The sequence below is a fragment of the Coccinella septempunctata genome, chromosome 7, assembly GCF_907165205.1.
Source record: "Coccinella septempunctata chromosome 7, icCocSept1.1, whole genome shotgun sequence".
NCBI lineage: Eukaryota > Metazoa > Arthropoda > Insecta > Coleoptera > Coccinellidae > Coccinella > Coccinella septempunctata.
In genome coordinates, this window is record NC_058195.1 from 25278449 (window position 1) to 25302721 (window position 24273).

Genomic DNA, 24273 nt, shown 5'->3' on the forward strand with positions numbered 1-24273 from the left:
GTTAACATATAACCTAAAAAATAGAGTTGACAGTTGTCTGTAAAAATATACAAAAATAAATCAATATAGAAACAGTGAGCATAGAATTTATTATAAAATCTCAAAAAATCTTTGTGAAAAATATCCACATAATAACAATTTCATGGGATTTCTACTGAAACAAAAAAATTTCAAAATAATTAGATTTCTTTTCACTTTATAAGCACAGTACATGAGAGTTAAAATTGAATTGATTTCTTAGAACAACCTTGTTAACCGACCCTTATCAACCCTATCGATTTCTCTACTCGACCCTCTTGTATCCTAGACAGATAAAAAGAAATATTGTTATAATAATAATATTAATAATAAAAATAAAGGGCCTTTATTCTGTATCATATGAGATACAATGATGAGGCGACGTTAGGCCTTTAGCCATTCTACTTAAACATTATCTCTGAAACATGGCTGCTCTAAATCTGGGCAGCATAAGCCTATTCCTATAGCTAACAGACACATCAGGTACATCTCCTCGAAAGATAAGCTTATCACACAAATAAGAAGGGTTTGATGAAGTGAACATTTTTTTCAATTGAAACAGCAAGCTGCAACCTGTACAGGCTATCGAGTCTTAACCACTGAATTTCCTTTTTTCGCAAACCGAATATAAATCTACAACATCAACAACTTTCTGAAGTCGGTACTTAGTTCTGGCGTCCAAGCAAGAATATAATAGTCAAACCATAATTCAATATAGGCAGCACAAGGGACTCGCAGAAGTATTTACGAGAATCAAAACCCAGAATACGATTTCCAACAGCAACATGCTCAGCAAATCTCAGCAGTCGAAAATGATGTGAAGATTCCTGCAGCTGTTAGCAAACGGAATTCGCTTATCACCAACTTTAAGAATAATCTGCTTCGAACTCATTCGAGATCCACTAGAAAAAAGTAATGAGATACACTTCCGGATACTCAACTTGAGATTATTAGCACTGGAGTTCTCTACCAATCTGGACGAATCTGCATTGATCTTCGTCACCGCCGCATCAGCATCAGAGAAAGAGGTTGGAAAGAAAGTCGAAACTGCGCATAATCTGCATAAAAGTTCATCATCACATCATAACTGTATACTTGTATACATAATTACATACCGACCGTATCGGCTATATAAAAAAAAGAATAGGTCCTAGGATTGAACCCTGCGAAACACCGGAGGTTACGGGGGAAATATCAAAAAACATATCCCCTACATGAACTCTCTGAAATCTGTCAACGAGATAAGATCGAAAGAACCGCAGAGCACCCACACTGATGAAACCGTAAAAAGCTAATTTAGCACATAAGAGCTCGTAGTCGAGAGTGTCAAATGCTTTAGCAAAATCTAATAAGGTCAATATCGCGGATTGTCCCTCATCCAACGCCCTGAATATGTGATCCGCCACATTCAATAACAGTGTAGTTGTACTAAAACCCCTTCTGAAACCTTATTTACTTGCTGTTATAATATCAGCTTCAGTAATGTACATATGTACCCATATGTTTGCTCACTAAGAATTTTTTCAGGGATTTTCGACATGCAAGAAAGAATACTAATCGGTCTGAAATCACTGAGCTGCTACGAATTTTTCAATTTTGGTAGATGCCTTATATTAGAACATTTCCAAACAGTAGGAAAGTAACAAGTTTCGATACTAACATTAATAATGTGTGTGAGATAGGGCAATATAATATCAAGCGGTCAATCGATAGCTGCACCATCCTAGCCGAAATATTATCACATCCAACAGTATTCGACCCGAGACCAAGAAAAACCATTCTAATCTCCTCCTGATAAACGAGTTTGAATTCATATGAGAATTAAAGGTGTTGGAACTGTAATAATTCGCCTTTTCGGAACAAGCGTTTGGTTGACTGAAAACAGAAGCAAAATATTTATTGAACTCGTCCGGGTTTTCGAAACCCTCGGGAATATCTGCGTCGAAATGATTATTGACTTATTGAGTTTAGACGTTTAAACCCTTGAGATGCTGAGCGACCCAGAAAAGCAGCTTTCTCTGTCCTCACAGCAGTTGTCGCGATGTTACGAAACTGCATAATATAGTACTCAAAATCAGCGATATTTTTAGTTCGCTTATATTTAGCTAACGTTTTATCCCTTATCATCATAATATTTTTCAAGGTAGGAGATATCTACGGAGCGAACGGTTTGGTGATCTTAGACTCAATGAAAGGGGCATGTTTGTCAAAAACATGAATAAATTTCTAACTGAAAATGGAAATCTTGGAGCCCACATCATATTGACATATAAAATTTCCTGGAAAGAAATCCTAGATAAGTCAGATCCGAAATTCTGAATTGAAAAGCTACTATAATCACTATAATATATTGCAAGCTTCGGAATCCTCACATCCCTCCTGACATCTATCTCACAATAATACGCCACGGTGACGGTGATCACACATTGAATGACCAATCCCTGCAGAGCTCACACTCAGGGTCAGTCTCATTTGTTCAAAAAATATCGGATGGGGTTCGCGATGAACCTGCAATACGTAAAGGCTCAGATATCAGTTGTTCAAAGCCGTAAGAACCAACATTCCTGCAATCAGGAACTGGAGTTCCAATCAACTGATCGACATTCACATCACCTGTGAGAATTATGTAATCGTACTGTGGTGGAATAAGTGATAAGACGTCATCCAGGTAATTGATGAAGTCCGACAAGCTACAGGCCGAAGTGCGAGATAAAGACTTCACAAGAATAATTATTCTTCTCTTTTAACCTCCAAAGCCACCCATATAGCTTTCACTCATTCCGGCGCAATAAAATCACTCAAGACAACTCCAGCAGTGATGGACCTTCTCATATAAAACACCTACACATCTTTGGCGGTATGTGCTGGGGTGAGTTCACGCCATTTGAAGAATGGCGTGCTCTTGGGGTGATTGTTTCGTCCCACTGCTAGGATCGGACTCATCAGGTATGTTAATGAACCCTAGCAGCTACCTACGACAATCGCCGAAGCAGCGTAGTTTGTGCCTGCTATAAACGCCGGTAACGTCGAGGGTATAGAGTGTTGCGTCGCCGGTGGCGCCATCGTTTGGCGTATGCTGCACCGCAATAGACGTATAATCTACCCTGTGATCGCAACCGTCGTGCGCAGTGATGCCATCGTTTGGCTACCCTTGGTACCATCATGGTGAGATGAAGTATTCCTCTACCATGGGTACAACTACGCCGCCACAACACTCCCCCACCAGCGGCGCTGACTGGGGAAGCGATGCGATACGGTAGGCAGGGTACCGCCGTTTACGAAGATGGGAAAGGGCGTCTAGAGTAGCGTCAGAAATACCAGAGATGGGAGCGTGCATTGTGAGCGAGCTATTGTCTCAACCGGTCTGGTCTTCTGGGATACGTCGTTAAGACGGCCCTCCCTCATCACGTCGGGGTCACCACTTTGGCGGTATGTGCTAGTCGAGACCAGAAAAAAACATCCTGAGCGACAAAACAAAACCAGGGCTTTGTTTTGTGATCAGGATGTTTTTTTCATGTAAACATTGTTTTGAATCAATTAATATTTATGAAATACTTCGTTAGATTTGCTATATTTTTATTCAAAATTCATAAAAAACTATGACAGAATTGAAGATTTTACAGGGTATATTCAAAGGTGAGTTTTTTTTGACAGGTACAACTGGTGAGAATAATTTTGTCGAAATTCTCACCTTTGAAAATACCTGTATACAAATAATACAGCTTTGAATAAAGGATACAAAAGTGCATATTGAACTATTATAAATTAAAGTTGTTATTTACATGCAATAAATTCTTTTGAATCAATAGAATTTGTTGAATTTGTACAATCTTTGTCAGAAATCTAAATGAACAAATATTCAATATACCATATATTTTGTATCCCAAGGAGTTGATTGTTGTTTTCAGTTTTCGGATCTTTTTATCACTTCTGGGGAAAGACTTGAAAGTACTCTGCAGAGTGTGTGAACTTCTTTCAGGTACACTCGAAAGAATATCTGAAAAAGGGGAAGTACTGGTAATCTAATTTCATAACAAAACAATTAATTCAAAATATTGAATAAATTATCTCATATATAAGATAAATGAGTAGGTAATTCATTAAATTATTTTTGTCACAGATATCTAGGATGACTTACCATCAGTATTTGTCGTAACACTTTCAATCTGCTTGCTTTCCATCTCATGTGGCCCCTTCATGAAAGGAATGCTTCCTGCATATGAAAAAGATATGCATTCAATATATAATAGACTTACCATCAGTATTCGATGTATCAGTTTCAAACTGCTCGCCCTCCATCGCATGTGGTTCCTTTGGTGACCCTTTCATGCATGGGATGCTTCCTGCATACAGCAACTTACGTGAATGAAAAGCTTCAAATTGACTTCAAGTAAAATGCAAAGATTATAGAGCCTAACTCTATAATCTTTGGTAAAATGTTCACTGCACATGGTGTAGCTTTTACTCAAGTCAATGTCTTGACGCCCAGAAAATTATATCCACTTCAGAGCCCTGAAAATAAAAATCAATCAACATCCGAGTCACATGATACCAGTTTCAATACTTACGTTTCCATTTTCTTTGGTAAAGTCAAAAAACTTAGATTCGGAGTATCCCAAACAGCAGTTTCCACAGTTCTTCACCATACAATATTTTCCATAGGACATTTTGAGCAAAATCTTTGATTTTGAAGTTTTCACTAAATAAAATACACAAATAACATTGAAATTATTGAATTGAACTCATCATCTTCGATCCGTATATTTAGTTGACGGTAGTCGATAACAAATCTCTATTTTTCATTTCCGTGAGGTCCAGTTTTCTTTGGCACAATTAGTAATGGAGCTGACTATTGCGAATTTGATGATTCAATGATATTGTCTGATAATGATTTTTCTATTTGTTTATTTATTGCCGTCTTCGGAGCGTGCGGTAACCTATACAGTTCAATGTAGGCAAGTAATGCACCTGGCTGCAATAATCTTTTGTTAACAAACGTTCGTGACCGTCAGCTTATCATTTTTCAGGTGAAATATATCTGCGTATTTCGCGCAAATTTTATGAATTGATGTTCGCTTTTCTACATTCAGATAAGATATATTTATTGAATGGAGCAATTCCCCAATACGATCTACTGTCATATGTTTTTCATCGAATTCGCAAATCGAATACAAGCTCAGAGGTTCGACGTATGGCTTGAAATGTCTTATTTCTATTTCTTTGTCCTTCTTATTTAACTGTCTGGTATAACAACACAATCTTCGGTACTATCGCATTTTGAATACACTGCGCAAAAAAAAAATAACGCACATTATGGAAATCTCAAATTTATTCTACAACTGAAGGTTTTCTCAATGATAATTATTTTTATCAGAATTATGCATGCATATGTTATCCACTTTCAACGATTTGCCTCAATACAGATGTTTTTTCCCAGATTTTGAATGTATTGGCTCCATTCTAAAATCAGTTGTTTTCGATCAATTCTAGTGATTAATAGTTTTTCTTTCGTTTGATTTACTACACTCGATCGCTATTCAACGAGAAACTCCAATTTGACCCAAGAGGAATGTGCCCAAGTGGTAGTTTTACGAGAAGAAGGGTGGACATACACAAGAATTGCAGAAAGGTTTGGAGTTTCCCATACAAGTGTGTCCAGAATGTTGCAGTGATTCAGGGAGACAGGTATGAATGTACCAAGACCAGGACAGGGTAGACCACGGGTAACAACTGCCATTCAAGAACGTTACTTGGGAGTTTCTTCGTTTAGACTACGGTTTGCAACCGCTCGCCTCCTTCAAATTCAGCTTGAACCAACTCATGAGGTGCAAATTAGCACTCAGACAATAAGAAATCGCCTCGGAGAGTATGATTTAAGGCCTCGTGTCGCGGCAAGAGGTCCAGCTCTTACCCCAGTCCATCGAAGGGCGCGTTTGGATTTTGCGAGAGAGCATATCCATTGGGAAGAGGCCGATTGGGAAAGAGTTCTCTTCACAGATTAGTGTAGATTCTGCCTCTACCATTGTGATCGATGTTCCCTTGTATACAGACGTCCACATGAAAGATATGCTCAGTGCAATTTCCTGAATACTACTGGTTTCGGGGGAGGATCGATTATGGTATGGGGTGGAATATCTTTGGCTGCTCGCACAGACCTAGTCAGTCTCGAATGAATTCTGGACAAAAGGGGACGTGCTATAGTGCTCCTAGTGCTATAAAAGAGAAAGCGGAAGAGAAAGTCGAAGTGGAAGTGCCCACTAACAAAGCTACGGAATATTTGATTGCGTCTGTGAAGTTTTTGTAGGTTCTATATTTGTTATCGGAATTTTAATTCGTTAAAATTTTCAAAGTTGGTGTTCATCCCCAGTGTACAGGCTCAACAAAACAGACATAAATAAGAGAAATCTAAACCGACACAGCCAAGTTCTGAAAAATGCCCTGAAGGACATGAGAACAAATAGATGGAACAAAAGAGTTCAAGAACTAAATACTGTAACCAGTCCGGCCCTTGCGGTCGGACCTTTCGAGAACCAAAGCGGTCGAGAAATTCCAGAATAACCACGAAGGTACCTGAATGTTTCCGGCGCCTATATAAGCCCAGCGGAGGAGCAGGTAGCCAAGTACAAGTACAGTTACAGTGCAAGCGACTAGTGGAAATAAACAAGAGTGGAAATAAACAAGAGTGGAAATAAATAGTAGTGAAATAGTTAGTTTGTGAGTTATAAGTTTATTAAGTGTAAATAAATAGTTTTAATAAGTTGGACGTTTTAATCAAGCGTAGAAAACGTTACATTGGTGTCAAGTGTGCGGTTCAACATCGCTCGAATTAAATAAATAATTTTGGATATTTGGAGTTCATGCCAGTGACCACAAGACTGCAGAACGCGATGGAGACTCAAGCGGTAATGGACTTTTTGAGAAAATTAAATGAGAAAATGGACGAGAATTCTTGTAAGTTGGAAGAAAATTCTCGAAAATTGAATGAGAAAATGGACCAGATTAAGGAAAATTGTAACGATGTGGTGAGTCAACTTACAGATAAATTGGATAAGAAACTGGAAACCATAAATGAAAAATTTGAAAAAGTAAACGAGAAGTTTGATATAGTGAACGAAAAATTTGACGAAGTTTATGAAAGAGTTGATGAAAAGTTTGACAAAGTTTATGACGACGTTAATGGAAAATTGGAAGAAATGGCAGGAATAATTGAACATCATTCCAAATTGATAGATTCCTTGAAAAAAACGTCAAACAGAACAGATATTCTGGCTTCAACACCCTACAACACAGCGAACAACATGAAGATCAAGCCTCCAACTTTTGATGGAAAAATACCCTGGTCGACATATCAAAAACAGTTTGAAGCTGCTGCGCTGGCGAACAATTGGAACGATAACGAAAAAGCCACGGCATTAATAATAGCTCTACGAGGAGAGGCACCCAACATTCTGCAAACGATTCCGGAGAGTCAACAAGCCTGTTACGAAGTTCTTACTTCGAAACTTCAGATGAGATATGGTGATGCTCATCTACAACAAGTATACCATGCACAAATAAAGAACCGAGTGCAGAAAACAGGGGAAAATCTCCAAGAGTTTGAAGCTGATGTGGCGAGATTAGTCAGGCTGGCTTATCCATCTGCTCCAGATAGCTTCCTGGAACAACTATCAATCCAGACGTTCGTATATGGGATAAAGGATAGTGAAATACAGCAAGCCCTGAGACTAGCACGCCCTAGAACCATAGATGATGCCTTAGCCCAGGCTTTGGAAATCGAAGCAGCGAAGCAAGCGTCGCATAGGGGACACCTTCGTGTAAGACAAGTCCAAGAAACAGACCGATCTATTGAGGACATTGTCAGAGAAGAAATCCGCAGAATATCACAAGTTAGGAAAAAGGATGCTGTGTGCTGGAACTGCAACAAAAGTGGGCATTTCAAGCGAAACTGTCCAGAATTGGAAAAAGAGTCATAGCAGGGAAACTAAAAGGGGTCGGTGATAAGGGGCATAAATCGACCCAAGCCAAAAATGCCCCCGAAGTGATAATCCGGGGAATAATGTCTAAGGATTTATCAAGCATAGTTATCCCCGGAAAAATAAATGATCGAAATGTGAAAATACTGGTAGACACTGGCTCGACAAAAACCATTGTGCGTCCAGAAATAGCTGAAGGATTCGAGATTCGCCCAGTTAGGATCAAACTTCGAACTGCGTCTGGACAAGAAATACCGACTTATGGATCGATCGTCTCCACTATTGAATTGGGAAACACAACAGTTAGCCACGAAGTTCTGGTAGCTGGAATCACGGAAGAAGTTATTCTGGTATTGGACCTTGTTAAGAAGCTTGGATGCCAATTGGATATGAAGAGTGATGTACTTCGGCTAGGAAGTGAAGAGATTCCATTCAATGATGTGGAGGACAAGATATATCGGATTCGACTGACCGAGGACATCACGTTGCCAGGGCGAACTGAAGGCATAGTGACTGGTAGATGTGACGATGTAACGAGGAGTGGCTACGTGAGAGTAATTGAGCCCTGTGACGATACAACATTAGCTAAAGGACTATTACTTGGGAAGACCTTGGTAAGGGTAAGAGACAGCATTCCCATCCGATTGCTCGATGTCAACATGTTTCCAGTCACCCTGAAGAAGGATACCTTGATTGGACGTGGTGTACCAGTGTACCATATTTCGGGTGGGATAAGTGCTGCAGAAGTCTCAAAATCGCAAAGAAATTCTGAAGAACTAGTGTCCCTCCTCACTTCAAAATGTCAAGAGCTCGACCGATACCAACTACTCGAAGTGAGAAAATTGGTTCAAACGTTCTCCGACGTTTTTGCTACAGACGGAAAAGCAGGGAAGACTGATGTTGTGCAGCATAAAATCAATACTGGTGATGCACAACCTATCCGACAACATCCTAGACGTCTTCCTCTGGCAAAAAGAGAAGAAGCTGAAAGGATTATTGAAGACATGGCGAGAGAAGGTGTAATCGAACCGTCCGATAGCCCCTGGACATCGCCCGTTGTATTAGTGAAGAAGAAGGATGGAACCACTAGATTCTGCGTAGACTACAGGCAGCTCAATCAGGCCACGAAAAAGGACAGCTATCCCTTACCGAGATACCCTGGACACACTCTCGGGATCACGTTGGTTTTCCACCTTGGATCTGAAGAGTGGATATTGGCAGGTTGGCTTGGATCCAAAAGACAAAGAAAAGACTACCTTCAGTATTGGAACGGGTCTGTGGCAGTTTAAAGTTATGCCTTTCGGTCTATGCAATGCTCCTGCCACATTTGAACGTCTGATGGAGACAATATTGAGAGGGCTCTACTGGAAAACTTGTCTGGTGTATCTTGATGATGTGATAGTAGTGGGAAAATCATTCCAAGATCACCTAAACAACCTTTCCGAAGTTTTTCAGCGACTTCGTGATGCCAACCTAAAACTAAGTCCTAAAAAGTGTAATCTGTTTCGAACAGAAGTGAAATATTTAGGACAAGTAGTTTCACGGGGAGGTGTGAAAGTTGATCCGGATAAGATCAAGGCAGTGCAGGAATGGCCTATACCGAAAGACAAGAGTGAGTTGCGGAGTTTCTTAGGCTTTTGCACTTATTATAGAAGATTTGTATCTGGTTTTGCCAACGTTGCCAAGCCGCTGACGAAATTGACGGAAGATGGACAGGAGTATATATGGTCCGATGATTGCGCTGAAGCCTTCGAACGAAATGCAGCAAGCAAGTGACCGAATGAAAATGCGCTACGACATCAAGGCTATTGAAGGTGGATTCACCACTGGAGATCTGGTGTGGCTACATAATCCACAAAGGAGGAAAGGTTTTTCACCAAAGCTGCAGAGACAGTGGGAGGGACCGTATGAAATAATCAAGAGGATAAATGATGTAGTTTACCGGATAAGGAAGCTCCCCAGAGGAAAACCAAAGGTTGTCCATTTCAACCGATTAGCCCCGTACGCGCAGGACAAAGAAGAAGTACTTCTTGTGGAGGCCCCGATGCAAGGTAGCAGCGATTGCCAGAAGTTTATGGATTGTTATGGTGAGACACGCGTTGCACGGTTCGGCGTTACACAGGAAGTACATCAAGATCTCTTTACCGTGTCTGAGGAATACTCTCTCGCTCATTGCGTAGCGAAGGACCTTCGTATGAGCAAAGGAATAGCAAGAGTATTCAGAAATAAATTTGGACGTCAGGAACAATTATTGCGACAGCAGCCAAGAATCGGAAAAGTTTTGAAATTGAAGGCTGAAGGTCGGTTCATTTATTATCTAGTCACAAAGCAACATTCCTATCAGAATCTATGGACGGCACTGCATAGCTTGAAAGAAGACCTTCAACGCTTTGGGGTTAGGAAATTAGCTGTTCCCAAGCTCGGTTGTGGATTGGACCAGCTAAATTGGCGAGTTGTGCGAAGCATGTTGGAGGTGGTATTTCAGGGGACAGGTATACGGATCCTGGTGTGCAGTTTCAACCCAAAGCAGGCCAGGGAGCCTGGAAAAACTGTGGAGTGCTACTTCCATCAGAATGGCTACTGTAGGAATGGTGATGAGTGCAAGTTTCGCCACGGTCCTCGGAGGAATTCACTAAATCTGTTCTGGGACAGAACAGGCTTAAGGAGGGGACAGTGTAACCAGTCCGGCCCTTGCGGTCGGACCTTTCGAGAACCAGAGCGGTCGAGAAATTCCAGAATAACCGCGAAGGTACCTGAATTTTTCCGGCGCCTATTGAAGCCCAGCGGAGGAGCAGGTAGGCAAGTACAAGTACAGTTACAGTGCAAGCGACTAGTGGAAATAAACAAGAGTGGAAATAAGTAGTAGTGAAATAGTTAGTTTGTGAGTTATAAGTTTATTAAGTGTAAATAAATAGTTTTAATAAGTTGGACGTTTTAATCAAGCGTAGAAAACGTTACAATGCTATCGATCATTCTGCATGGAAAATGCAAAAATGTCTGTGAAGAGAAAAGACTAAAATACCACCTCTCCACTGAGAAAGAGGAATGGCATATACGAACATCGATAAAACAGAAGCACTGGCGGACTCGATCGAAAGAGAATCGAGAATAAATTACAGACCTGATGACGATAATGATGATCTGGAAGAACTAGTTGAGAACAACGAAGAAGAAATGGACGAACCACCAGTAGACGACAAAATAGAAAAACCAACATCTCCATTCGAAATAAAGGAGATAATCAGAAGCTTGAAAAATAGAAAAGCTCCCGGAAGTGATAAAATAACGAATGTTATGTTGAAGAAATTACCTAGAAAAGGTATAGCTGCTCTCACAAATATTGCAAACGGTATAATGAGGACTGAACGCTATCCGAAAAAGTGGAAAACTGCAGAAATCACAGTGTTCAACAAACCAGGCAAAGATAAAAAAATTTCCCCAAAACTACAGGCCGATAAGTTTATTGTCCGCCCTAGGAAAAGTAGTAGAAAGAGTACTCGCTAGGAGGCTTACAGAAGAAACTGAAAATCTGAATCTCATTCCAGCAGAGCAATTCGGATTCAGAAAAGATCACTCAACAGAACAGCAATTACTGAGACTCACAGAATAGGTACATAACAGAAGGATTCCAAAATAAACAAGCAACTGGTCTTGTACTACTAGATGTCGCCAGAGCATTCGACAGAGTATGGCATGAAGGATTGATTTACAAAATGAGATATGCTGGATATTCGATGAAACTGTGCAAGTTGATTAGGAATTATTTGAGGAACAGAAAATTCTACGTGAAAGTGGAAGGAGAAAACTCCACAACCAGATATATGGAAGCAGGGGTGTCTCAAGGGTCAGTACTTGAGCCGTTACTGTATAACATATATATTCACGATATACCAAAATCTCCAAGGACTATGCTGACACTATATGCCGACGACACGGGAATCGCAATGCGACATCGCAAGCCAGAAATCATAGAAGGAATATTACAAGAAGCTATAGATGAAATAAATGACTCGTGTATTAAATGGAAAATAAAGCTCAACGGACAAAAGAGCCAAGCGATATAACTGCAAAAGAGGAGACTGAGAACTACAACAAATATAGAGGTAGATGGAGAAGACATCGAATGGAAAAACGAAGCGAAATATTTATACTTCATTCACTTTTATTTTAGCAGTCGGTTGGCCATGGAAATTTGACACATTTCACTTTGTATAGTACGAAAATGTGGGGTTATGAAGCTTGTCAAAACATTTTTGGGTTTTAAATCAACGCTATGTTGCCCGTTCTACGTGAAAGTTTCTGTTATTACGTATTTTATCACAATGTCGAATCTCTTCGGAAAATATGTGACGAACATAATTGAAGTTTATACAAATTGATTAAAAAATACAAGAGATCAGTATAATATCATAATATGCACTAGCTTGAGGAGAGTTAATGTTCGTTATCATCTTTGGCTAATGTTTGAATACGTTACATCAGTTGTAGATTTCAAAAATATTAACCCGAAGATGAAATGCATATGATGCAGTGGTTGGGAATGGGTATCTCCCGAAGGAATTAACAGATAATTACAAGAATGTTAAATTCTTCAACAAAAATCATCTTGCATCAATATAAGTAAAAGGAATTGAAGGAAGTTTCAAGTTAAGATGAACTTCACCTTTGAACAAAAATTTCACATGAATAAACAAGTAACAGGGCAACTTGCGCGTATTTGTGACTATTCATCTCAATACATTGATGTAATAATGATAATTATAAGTATTTATTAGTACCTTAAGACATTAACTTTATATAGGACAAGTCAAATGAAAAATAGAAAAATCCATTTCAGGGAACTTATTCTCCGTTGACATTTATCGAAAATCCTGTAGTAAACTTTTCGCATTAATTCACTCAAACATAAAATTGTCAAATGCCACCACTTTTTTGGGTCTCCCAATAGAAGGAAATTCTTTGTCATCCTCTTCATTCATTCCTCTGATTGTAGAAAAATTCAACTGAAATATATGTCGTTTAGATTCAGATGAAACATTATATAAATTCTCTTACATTGAATATGTTCGCTACCGTCTGACGTATTGTGGATTTTAGAATATCAGGGTATAAACTATTTGAATGAGCGGACCTGAATTCTAAATAGCACTTTCTGAAACCCTGTCTCTTTTTTCAATCACTTTCGGCATTTTCGAATTTTCGTAATAAAAATTGATATTAGTTGTGGCAACGGCGTTATGACATTAACGACATTTAATGAGTGCCAACCTAACTTCGTTCAAGTTACAAAAACTTGAGAAAATTATTTCATGGCCAACCGACTGCTAAAATAAATTTGAATGAAGTATAGGTATCACCCTAGACAAAGGTCTTACTTGGAGAAGCCATATCAAACAAGCCGTTAACAAAACCAAGGCAGCGATGAATATGCTCTACCCGCTGATAGGTAGAAAGAACTCAGGAGACTAGTGGACTACGGAGGAAGACAGAGGAAGAATCAGAATTTACAAAAGGAGACCGCGAGATCAATTGAAAAGCAAATTATTTCGATTCGTCTATTCAAGGAGTGACTTTTCTCAAAAATATATTCTGACTGACAATTCTCTCTTTTTTTTATGTCTCCATGCCATCCCAAAATTTTCCAACATAGCATCTATGATGAATTAATTCCTTATAAATTAACAAAAATTTCTTCTAATTCCTATTACTCATTGGACATTCTAAACAAAACAATATTATACTGGAAAAACTCAAACCATAACAAAATCCCCAAAATTAAAATATTTATTCCCCAAATTGAAAATTTTGGGAATAAACATTTTAAATTTAACAAAGTGAAATTCCACACACACACACACAAAAAATTCATCAATAATTAGCCTAAATTTTTTTTCTTGAACATTTTTTGTTTTCTCCATTTTTTTCTCTTTTTTCTCCTTAAATAATTTTCTCCCATCCATTCCACTTTTTCTCTCACTCTTTGGATGACATTCTCCCATTTTCTGTTCTTCTTCTTCTTCTTCTACGTGCGGTGCCCCACCGGGCTGAACTGAGGCCTCGTGACCCATTGTCCGTCCGCTTGTAGTTGGAGAGACTTAAACTCTGTGACATGCTGACAAAAATGCCACAAGTCGACAGAGAGGTGTCCCTCTCACCATAGGAGCTGTGGGTGTTCTGTTTCCTAGATGTCTCATCCTTAAGTCCTCAAGGTTGATACAGAAGAACAAAATGTGTTCAACCGTTTCCTCCGTGCTCCTGCACCAGCGGCACAGGGAACGGCTAGTCAGTCCCATTCTATTTAAGTGTTTGTTAAACAAATGGCCAGTCATTGCTCCAGTCACTAGACTCAGTTGTTTCCTCTCAAGAGCTAAGAGTTTTTTGACCTCAGGCACAGAGGATGGTCTCTCAATGAGAAGCCTCGACTGTCTGAGACCACCTCTTATACTCCATCCAGAGGAAAATTTCCTCTCCAGCCAACTATTAAAGAAGTTCTTGACAGATGTACGACAGATAGGCAGCGCCGGTCCCGGACCTACAAAAGCTGAGCGGGCTCCCTGCTTTGCAAGTATGTCTGCCTTCTCGTTCCCCGGAAGTCCTGCGTGAGCCGGGCACCAGATAACTTTCACAATGTTATCAGAACCTAGCTCCCGCAGAGCCTCTCTGCATTCCTTTACTAGGTGTGAGTTAACCCTTTCCTCAGAAAGGGATTTCAGGGTTCCCTGACTGTCACAACAAATATAGATGTGTTTTCCGGAGTACCCTCTGCGGATATTCTCCAGTGTGCAGGCTAGAACAGCATACAGTTCCGCTTGCACTATGGAACAGTCCCTCCCTAGGGGGATGGAAAGATTGAAACGAGGTCCCACAATTCCCACTCCAGTCCCTGTGGGCATCACAGAGCCATCGGTGAACCAAGTGGGACCTTCGGACTCAAGAAGCCTGTTTGATGTAGACCATAGGTCTCTGTCAGGGACAATTACCCTGTAGGGTTCGGCAAAAAAGAAGCTGGTGCCCGCGCGGTCCCCTCTATGGAGAAGAGATGCGTTGGCATCCCTCACCATCTTGAGAGCCCTCGCATGCCCCCTGAATAGTCCTCTATCGCGCCATTGTCCCTGTTCCCAAACTCTAAGAGCTGTCTTCATGGCCACCTGTGTAACTACAAGGTCCAAAGGTGGTAGGCCCAGCAGACACTCCATAGCTGCCGTAGGGGTGGATCTCAGAGCGCCTGTGATGGTTGGACATGCGTTCCTCTGACATCTAGTCATAATGGTGCGGCTGGAATTCTTCCCCATGGAAGTCCACCACACCAGTGATGCGTAGGTAAGGATAGGCCTCACCACTACAGTATACAGCCAGTGCATAATGTGTGGTTTGAAGCTCCATCCTTTACCAAGCACTCTCCGAGTAGACCAAAAAATTACATTAGCCTTGCTCGATTGAGTCTCAATGTGTTTGTTCCACAATAACTTGTGGTCCAGTGTCACACCGAGATATCGAACTTGCTCGGATAGGGTGAGCCCAATCTCAAACAAGCTAGGAAGCTTGATGTTGTGGGGCACCCTCCTCCTAGTAAAAAGAACCATCTCTGTTTTACCGGGGTTGACCGAGAGTTCGTTCTCTAAGCACCATCGTTCAATCATACGCAGGGCATTCTGCATCAGATCGAAGATGACACTGATTACCTTACCTCTGATCAGTAGGACAAGGTCGTCCGCATAGGCCACAACAACGAGCCCAGCCCTTGTCAGCTCGACCAGGAGCCCATTCAGGACAAGATTCCACAGTAGAGGTGATAAAACACCTCCCTGCGGACATCCCCTTCCCGGTGAGCCCCAGATTGTCGAGCCGCCTAGCCGAGCAGTTATGCTGCGATCCCTCAGCAGAGACCTCGCCCAACGACAAAGTGTCGTTTCCACGCCATGTTTGGACAACTCAGCTTGCATCGCGCCAAACGCAGTATTGTTGAATGCACCCTCTATATCCAGGAATACAGCCAGTGTCCATTCTTTGTGATGTAGTCCGTCCTCAATGCAGTTAACCACCGAGTGAAGAGCAGAATCTACTGATTTGCCTATTTGGTAAGCATGCTGTCAGGGGTGTAATGGGTACGTCTGTAACGCACCATCCCTAATATATCTTTCTACCAATCTCTCCAACGTTTTGGTTAGAAACGAGGAAAGGCTTATTGGACGAAAGTCGTTCGCTCTCGTATGCGTGGGTTTGCCAGGTTTGGGTATGAAAACAACCCGCACCTTTCTCCAGGGCAATGGTATATGTCCTAGAGCTAGACTCGCTTGGAGTATATGGAGCAGTGGAGGAGACAACACATCCAGCCCCTTAATAAGGAGTGCCGGAATTATGCCATCTTCGCCCGCTGCTTTGTAGGGCTCGAATCCGTTAATAGCCCATCGGATTCGAGACTGTGTCACCATTTGTGAAGCCAACTTCCAGTCCTCTCGTGAGGCATGTCGTTGGCGCTCATCCTGCGTGTTGTTGTTCTCTGTGAAGCCCGGAAAATGCGCCTCTAGGAGATGTCTTAAGCTTTCTTCCTCTGAGCACGTTTTATGCCCGGTAGGAAGCTTTAAGTACTCTATCGTGACTGTGCCTCCTGCAGAGAGTATCTTCATCAGCCGATTGGCTTCAGGTGCACCCTCTATGTCGCTACAGAAGCGCCTCCACGATTCGCGCTTGGACTTCCTTATGAGTCCTTTGTATCTCTTCAGGGCCGATTTGTAATCGTCCCAGTCATTTTCAAGACCAGATCTCATTGCCCTGTTAAAGAGATGCCTGCTAGTAAGTCTGGCATCAGTCAGCTCAGGTGTCCACCACTTCGTCTGACCCTTTGGTCTACGAAATTGAGGTCTACAACTGCTGTGGTAGGCCGAGATAATGCACTCCTGCAGCTTGTCAGCAGCAGTGTCCAATTCTCTCGTGGTCTTTGGTACAAGGTTCTCCTATCCTAGGTTGTTAGAGAGGTCTGTCAAGTAGTTGGACCAATCTGTTCTTCTCGGATTCCTGAAAATTTCTGGATCCTTTGAAATTCTGTTCCCTTTAATAGTGAAGCAGATGTGTCGGTGGTCTGATAGAGAGATCACTTCCGTTGCAACACGCCAATTCTCGATGAAGTCAGCGATGAAACTGCTACACAAAGTTATGTCGAGCACCTCCCTTCTACTCGAAGTAACGAAGGTCGGCTCATCACCTCTATTGAGTAGGTTCAGACTTGTTGAATACAGAAAGTCAATTAGCGCCTCCCCCCTCGGGTTGACCCCAGTGCTGCCCCACAAAATGTGATGGGCATTAGCGTCACACCCAACGAGCAAGGGCCATCCCTTCCGTTGACAGCATTCGACCAGCTCCTCCAATTCCCTTGATGGCGGTGGGTCCAGGAAGTCGTAGGGAAGGTATGCCGATCACACCACTAGATTCTTCAGCGGTCCTCTACAATCTAGAATCTGAACCGCTACCAGATCTCTGAAACAAAAATTTGTTAGTAATTTAGCCCTTAAATCAATGGAAGCAAGTATACACGCCCTCGGATTCGTATCCTTGGGCGAGCAGAAGAGCCTACCACCTTTGAAGGAAAGGCTCCTCACCTCGCCTCCCCTAATTAAGGGCTCCTGAATGCAGCTTTGCCAGCCGCAACCGAAGAATATCGGTTGCCGCTATGCAGTGCTGCAAGTTTATTTGCAGCAGATCCTTGAGGATCTACTGGTGATTTGGGTGGTGTGGAACACCGCTTAGTTCCCCCACCCTCGCCACCCCTCTCGCGCCCGCCGGTCTCCTTAGATACCGGTAGGGCAACGGGAGACATGGGCTCGGTGGGAGCCCTCGCTGAGTCCACCTCCATCTCCGACTGGTCAGTCGGGTTAGAGGGTTTCTCCTCTGGAGTGCAGATCTCCTTCTTCTCAGCACTGGGTCCCGTTGTTGGAGCTGCCTGTGCAGTCGAAGAGGGTGGAGCATCTGTTACCCGTCCTGGCCTTGGATGAGCCTGAATGTGCCCATCCGCATTCCAATCCCAACTTGGAATTTGCAGGCCTTCAGGACCTCGAGAGACGCCTTGTCCATACCAAGGATGACCTGTGCCATTTCAGGCTTGTCAACCCTGTTATAGACCTTCCAGCCTCTGGTTTTGAGGGCCGGAGTCGACATCTCTATTCGTCTGAGAATAAGTCCCGTAGTCGTGGAGCTCTGAGCACCCCTCACCCACAGACTCACTCTCGTTAATCTTTCCAGGTCCCCCATCTCAATCATCTTGAGGCGGAGTCCCTTAGGAAGTTTCAGCTTCGACAGGCTACCCTGTAGCCAGTTTCTGCTGAACGTGTCCACACAAGAGGTTATGATTGCCCCCTGGTGGTTGAGTTCAACACTGCGGAACGACAGGTAAGGCTGGCCGGTCTGGATCTTGTCCATCGCGGAAGCCACCGCCAGCTCCACAGTGTCGAATTCCTCCTGCGAGAGTGCTCTCTCTGGCCAGCCCTCGTGAACGAGAGCTACCTTCATGGGAAAACTCGCTACCTCATTATAAGAGGGCCTGTTCGGAAGGCTATTCGCCTTCTTCGCCGGCCGCTCGCATGAGGGTGGAGTATTTGATTCGGGGGCGTCCCTTTTAGAGCCACCTGCCCGTAGAAGAGGAGAGTTCCCGGCAGCAGACCCTCCAGTCGCTTGACCAGCCAAGTCTGCGCGAGCCCTTCTCGCTCTTCTTTTTTCCGCACCACTGCGGTTCCGTCTTTTAGGGACGGCGGTCGATGAAGGCCCCCCCCATTTACTGAAGGGGCCTCTTTCGGTGCCTTCATTGGTTTATTACCGTGAGCCCCTCCAGAGGAGGTGCCCTCGGTGTCAGGTTGCAGTGCAATCTGTGGGGTTTTGTTGAGTTTCGTTTCACTATCCATATAGTTCCCACGAGTGACGAAGAAATAAAAGTCGCCCTCGGCAGAGCTTCGATACCGAGGGAAGGTCTATTTACAAGGGGATGCGACCCGGTTTCCCCAGGGAATCGTTCGCGACACACTCTACCCGGTGCCATTCAGCCCTGGGCACGATTTCTTACACCACGGCTTGGGGGTCAGTCTTAGTTTTCACCGCCCATTTTCTGTTACTCATGTAATTCCAATTTCTTATACATGCTCCCTCTCCATCATTGAACCATAACAATGCTCGATCCACCAATTTCTCAACATTCCCAATTAATGGCACCAGCACAGTATATTTTCCTTTTACTTTTCCATTGAAATTCCATTCTTGATCCCCCAACTTGATTATTCCTGACGTAGAATTTTCTTTGTACATGACTCCTTCTGATGTTTCATTTTGTGTTTCATCATTCTCCTCTATTTCATTCATGTCATCATCCAGTTGTTCCTGTACCTCTTTTCGAATATTATTTTCCGTTGTTTCCAAATCTTCCTGACATTGTCTCATCATCATACCAATTTTCCTGTCTATTTTCTCTTCTCTTTTATTGACTCGTTCATTAAAAATTTCATTAATTTTCATGAAACCTTCTCCCATTCCATTTTCAAATCTTTTTTCTATATCTTCCAATCTTTCTGCTGTTACTTTTATTGCTCTCGAATTTTCTTCCATTTTATTTTCCATTCTTTCCGCAAACTCTTTAAAATCCATAGAATTTTTTTCTATACTTTCCTTCATCTTCAAAATAAAATCCAGTATGTTCCAATATTCAATATATATATAATCTACTTAATTATTGGGTACTCGGCATAAAGGGGCTATGTAGACAAATCAAACAACAATTTGTCATGTACATCTATATTTCGGACACTTGTTTAGGTCCTTCATCAGGATGCTAAAAAAGTTAATATAAACCTCCAAAATCTAACAGACTAAACGAAATAGTAAAACAAAAACTTACGTTTGACTAGTTGTGGAAAGAAAGGCAAAGACACAATCAGCATGTATCCAACCAATCATAAATTATTGAAAGGAAGAAAACCACATTATATCAAGAGAAACGTGAGTTCCCTGAAGGAAACAGTTAAACAACTCTACATGAATATTCTTCAAGTAACAACACAAATAAAATCAGTGTCAAAAAGATCGCTAAATTAGGTTACAAGCACATTGGCGCCAAAAGTTGACATAGAGGACACACAGATCCTCAAACCACAGAGAACTATGACAATCTGTCAAATCTTTTTCTTTAAAAATGAAATAGGTTGTGAATTTTGGAATAGAGATGTCGCCCCCGGAATCCAAAGCGAAAGTGAAAACAATTACCATCCTCATATTTTATGGGATGACATTATACAGTTTGTGAAAGTTGAGGAGAGATATCGCTTTTGGAGTCCAAAGCGAGCAAATAATTATAAATGTTGCTAAGACCCTTAATGTCGGTACGCTTATTGACAGAATTTGATTGCTCATTAATATAGCACATTTCTGAAAAACCCGCTTAGTGTTATTTGAGCAAGAATACAGTATCTTCGGATTGTCGAAATCGAAAACGTGACCAGCTCTCGCAGCATGCAAAGCAAGGGCACATCTGTCAGGGTGTAGTCTGACGTCGCTTTTATGAACCGCGAATTTTTTTTTTAGGGATTGGGAGGTTTGTCCGATGTAGACCCCATCACAGTCCAAACATTTCACCGAGTAGACACAATCAGAGTTGGAAAGAACATCCGCTCTGTCTTTGAGATTGGTGAAGAGAAATTTATTGGGGAAAACGTTATATCTGGCAATTTTTACGTTATTAATAGAGGAAAAAATGTGAAGCAGTTTACTGGTCAAGCCAGGTAAGGATGGCAAAGATGCAAACTTTATTTGGCTGACATGTGAGCTCTCGTGGGGAGCGTCCTGTCTTTGTTCAGGCAGTGTAACAGGAGGATGTTCAGGAGGATCAGGTGAAATCCGTCGATTGGACGTCGAGAAAATCAACTTCTTCACTTTGGTGTCTAGGAATGGGACAAATCTGTCTTTCTCCTCCTCTATGGTAAATTGGATGTGTGGGTTGAAGGAGTTGAAAATCCTTAGGAGTTCTGGTAAATTTCTCGTTTAACGCCCCCTCGGATTTTTGCATTAAAATTTTTTTTAGTGGAAAATATGTGTTTTAGTATGATTCTTAGTAGTTTTCAATAATGGCAAATGAGTATTTTTGGAGTTTTTTTTAACGGGATCGGGGAGTGAATAGGGGTGCTGGGTGGGTAAGAAGGTTGAAATAATCGTTAGTGAAATATCAATTCTTAACTGATTGCAGTCAAAAAAATATGAAAAAAATTTTGAAGGTCAATTACCTCAATATTTCAAGGCCGTGACCTTGAAAAAATTGGAATTTTCGAACAAATATAAGAAAAATTCAAATTTTTCTCAATAATTACCAAGAATTTGTGAGGTTATGAAATCGATGTCCTTGAATTTAGTTTGACCTAGGCGGAAATTGAATTTACTAATATGTGACCTTTGCGAAAAATTAAAAAAAAATTTAATTATGAAATGAAGAAATATTATGAGCATGATTCCTTTAATTCGGTATCGTATCTTAAAAGGAAATGAGAGAAAACAATAAAAAAAAATATTGATGTCAATATGAATTCATTGTGAATTTGAGAATAAAAGACCCTGAAGCCAGGACTGGAAACAGGTGCGACACGAGTTGGAAGTGTAAGTAGGCGCACAGTGTTGCCGATGTTGACATCATTTTCCTAGTCTGTTCGACGTTAAAATAATCAACCTTATATCTAAAAATCGGTAAAAGTTTAGATTAGTGCCCACCTCCGATTTTGTCGTTGATTTTTTCTTAGATAAAGCATTGTATGAAAAATCGATTGGTACATGTCTCAACTTTAGGAGACTTGTAGTTTGTGAGATATGATTTTTTGAAGTTCCTATGAATATGGCGAAAATTCGGTATAAATCAGTCAAATCGTATCATTTTCCCTGTTTAGCGCTTAAATAACTAAGTCTAATCGTTTATGCGTTTAATTAATATCTTAAAATGGTATTTTCATGTACAAATATTATTTTTCACTGTCCCAACCTAAACTAACCTAACCTAACCCCAAAACCATTATTTATATTTTTATCGAAAATTGAAAAATTCCTCACATTTTTCGGAATGAACTAACTGAAAAAGTTAACGCATCGAGTTCTCTTAAAGCTAACATTCGAATTTATTGAAATTGATGAAAAAATCGAAGACAAAAAGCCAAGGTGGGCGCTAAAGTAAACAGGAGCAAGCATGAAGAAATTATTGAATTTACCTTATGCCAGAGGATGCTCTGGAGAGTACAGAGTTGCGGCCGCCTTCCAGAACATGTGCCTTCGACGACCGTAGCAATGTTCCATCCGACGAAACAGAACATCAGATAGATAACCCCAAAGATGCTCTTGCCTGAATCCAGCCTTGGGAACATTTCGACGAACTTCTACCCAGAGTCTCTCAATGGTCTGCGTGTAAGCACCAGTTTCTGGATCAACGAAGTTCAAAGAGTGGTTCACGGTAAAATGGCGGAAACCCTCAGTCTCTAGAGCATCATACCCCCTCCAGCAATCGGTCATAATCGTTGTGCCGGGTTTCACATAACGTTTAATGATACCGATTAATGTTTCGGAGGAACGATCCTCTACAGGAACTAGAAATGCTTTGCCTTTTTTACCTTGCTCCCCTCTTTCAACTCCACCAAGAACCCATTGCCCTGTCGACAAACGGCCTCGATTATATTTCCTCTTGCCCAACTTAGCTTCGTCTATCTCGACGATTTTCCCAACCCCCCCAATGGATTGAGAATTTCGCGCGACATAGTCGGCAACTACTTCCCGGCAAGAGGAAAACCAATCAACTACCGTATTGGGACTGCACTTCAGTTCAAACATGGCGTCACTGACTTTCGCATTTCCGTTTGACAAAAATATGTCGACCAGAAAACATATTTCCATCAAACTTAAATGCGATCGCTCAAAAAACGTACCTTGAAAGACACTGCGTGAAGTTTCGCATTTCCTGTTCCCTCTTCTTGCTGCAAAAACAACTTTGCGGCATCTATACTGATTTCTTTCAAAATCGGATCGAACTCTCGATCCGCACGTTTCGCACAAAGAGTGACACGATAATGCCCCATGCTTCATAAGGAATTCTCGTGCCAACTCTTCATTCGAAATCATCCGAATAAACTCAATGTGCGTGAAGGAACACTCCTGGCAAACGTTATATCCACAACTCTGCACCATTGGATTGAGATCCTCCATGTCTGTTGTCTTCTCAAAACTAGCTACACGTAAAAAAACAAAATCACAATTAAAAACACAATCACCACAAATTTTCACAACAAGACATCAATTTTCAATCCGTAACATCCGTAAAACACTTACATTGCGATAAAATTCGGAGCGGAGTAGATTCGTTTGTTCTCGATAATTCCGACGCTTGCTCTGTATGCTCGAGCTAATGAAACAACGAAGCGGACGGAAACGGAAGTTTCTAAGCTGCGCATGTCATAGATGGACAGAATACAAATGTTGCCACATCGGTCCGTTATATTGATTGATTGTATCAATCAATATAGGTTTAACAAAAATCGATATTAGCAGGGATTGAGGTTTGGTAATAATAGTAATGATTAATGTTATTGACTGATCTAGCCTAACATAACCATAACCTAACCACGCAGGACCTCAGAACTAAGGGAGAACATCCACCTGGCCGTTCCTATATGCATCGATACGGCTCTATCTAGTAGGTAGATCCATCATTTCCAGTGGATCTGCCTTCTCGCGTAGTTAGGGCCTTCGGCCCTCAGAACTAAGGGAGAACATCCCCCTGGCCGTTCCTATACGCATCGATACGGTTCTATCTAGTAAGTAGATTCATTATTTCCAGTGGTTCCGCCTTCTAGCATAGTCTATATACTACAAGGAATTGGAATTGGAACATAAAATTGTTAAAAATAGGAGATAGTAAAACGTTCTAAATTAGCCCGAAGTCCTCCGAGGAAAGGAGGGCAAAGCCCAAGTTCCCGAGTCCATGGAACGCCCTTTGCATAAAGCATGCCAAAAGCATACCTTTATGCATGCAGATCGAAGCCTGAGAAGTCGCCTAAAATAATTCGGGCCTATTACAGAATTTTCATAAGTTTGGCAACGCTCGCCATTTACGCATATTGTCGTTCATGATCGTTGGCCGAATGCAATTTCAACTCGTAAGATCATTCGGATATTAGGGAGTTGAAGTGCGCACAGAACGTTAGCCTGAACGTAAACGTTAACGTGACAAATAACGTCAAATATAACGTTTACGTGTTGTAATGAAATTTGAGTTGAAGTGCTG

At 41.5% G+C, this 24273-nt stretch overlaps 2 protein-coding genes across 2 annotated transcripts in view; both read left to right on the forward strand.

Moving 5' to 3' along the window:
• LOC123316452 (monocyte to macrophage differentiation factor) overlaps positions 1-24273 on the forward strand; it is a 245539-nt gene that overhangs the window by 36357 nt on the left and 184909 nt on the right. The gene's annotated exons all lie outside the window — the stretch shown is intronic.
• The window catches only part of LOC123316450, a 29196-nt gene continuing 28162 nt past the window's right edge, over positions 23240-24273 (forward strand). The window contains exon 1 of the mRNA XM_044902513.1: positions 23240-23310. The gene's annotated coding sequence lies outside the window, so the exon portion shown is untranslated. The remainder of the gene's footprint in view (positions 23311-24273) is intronic.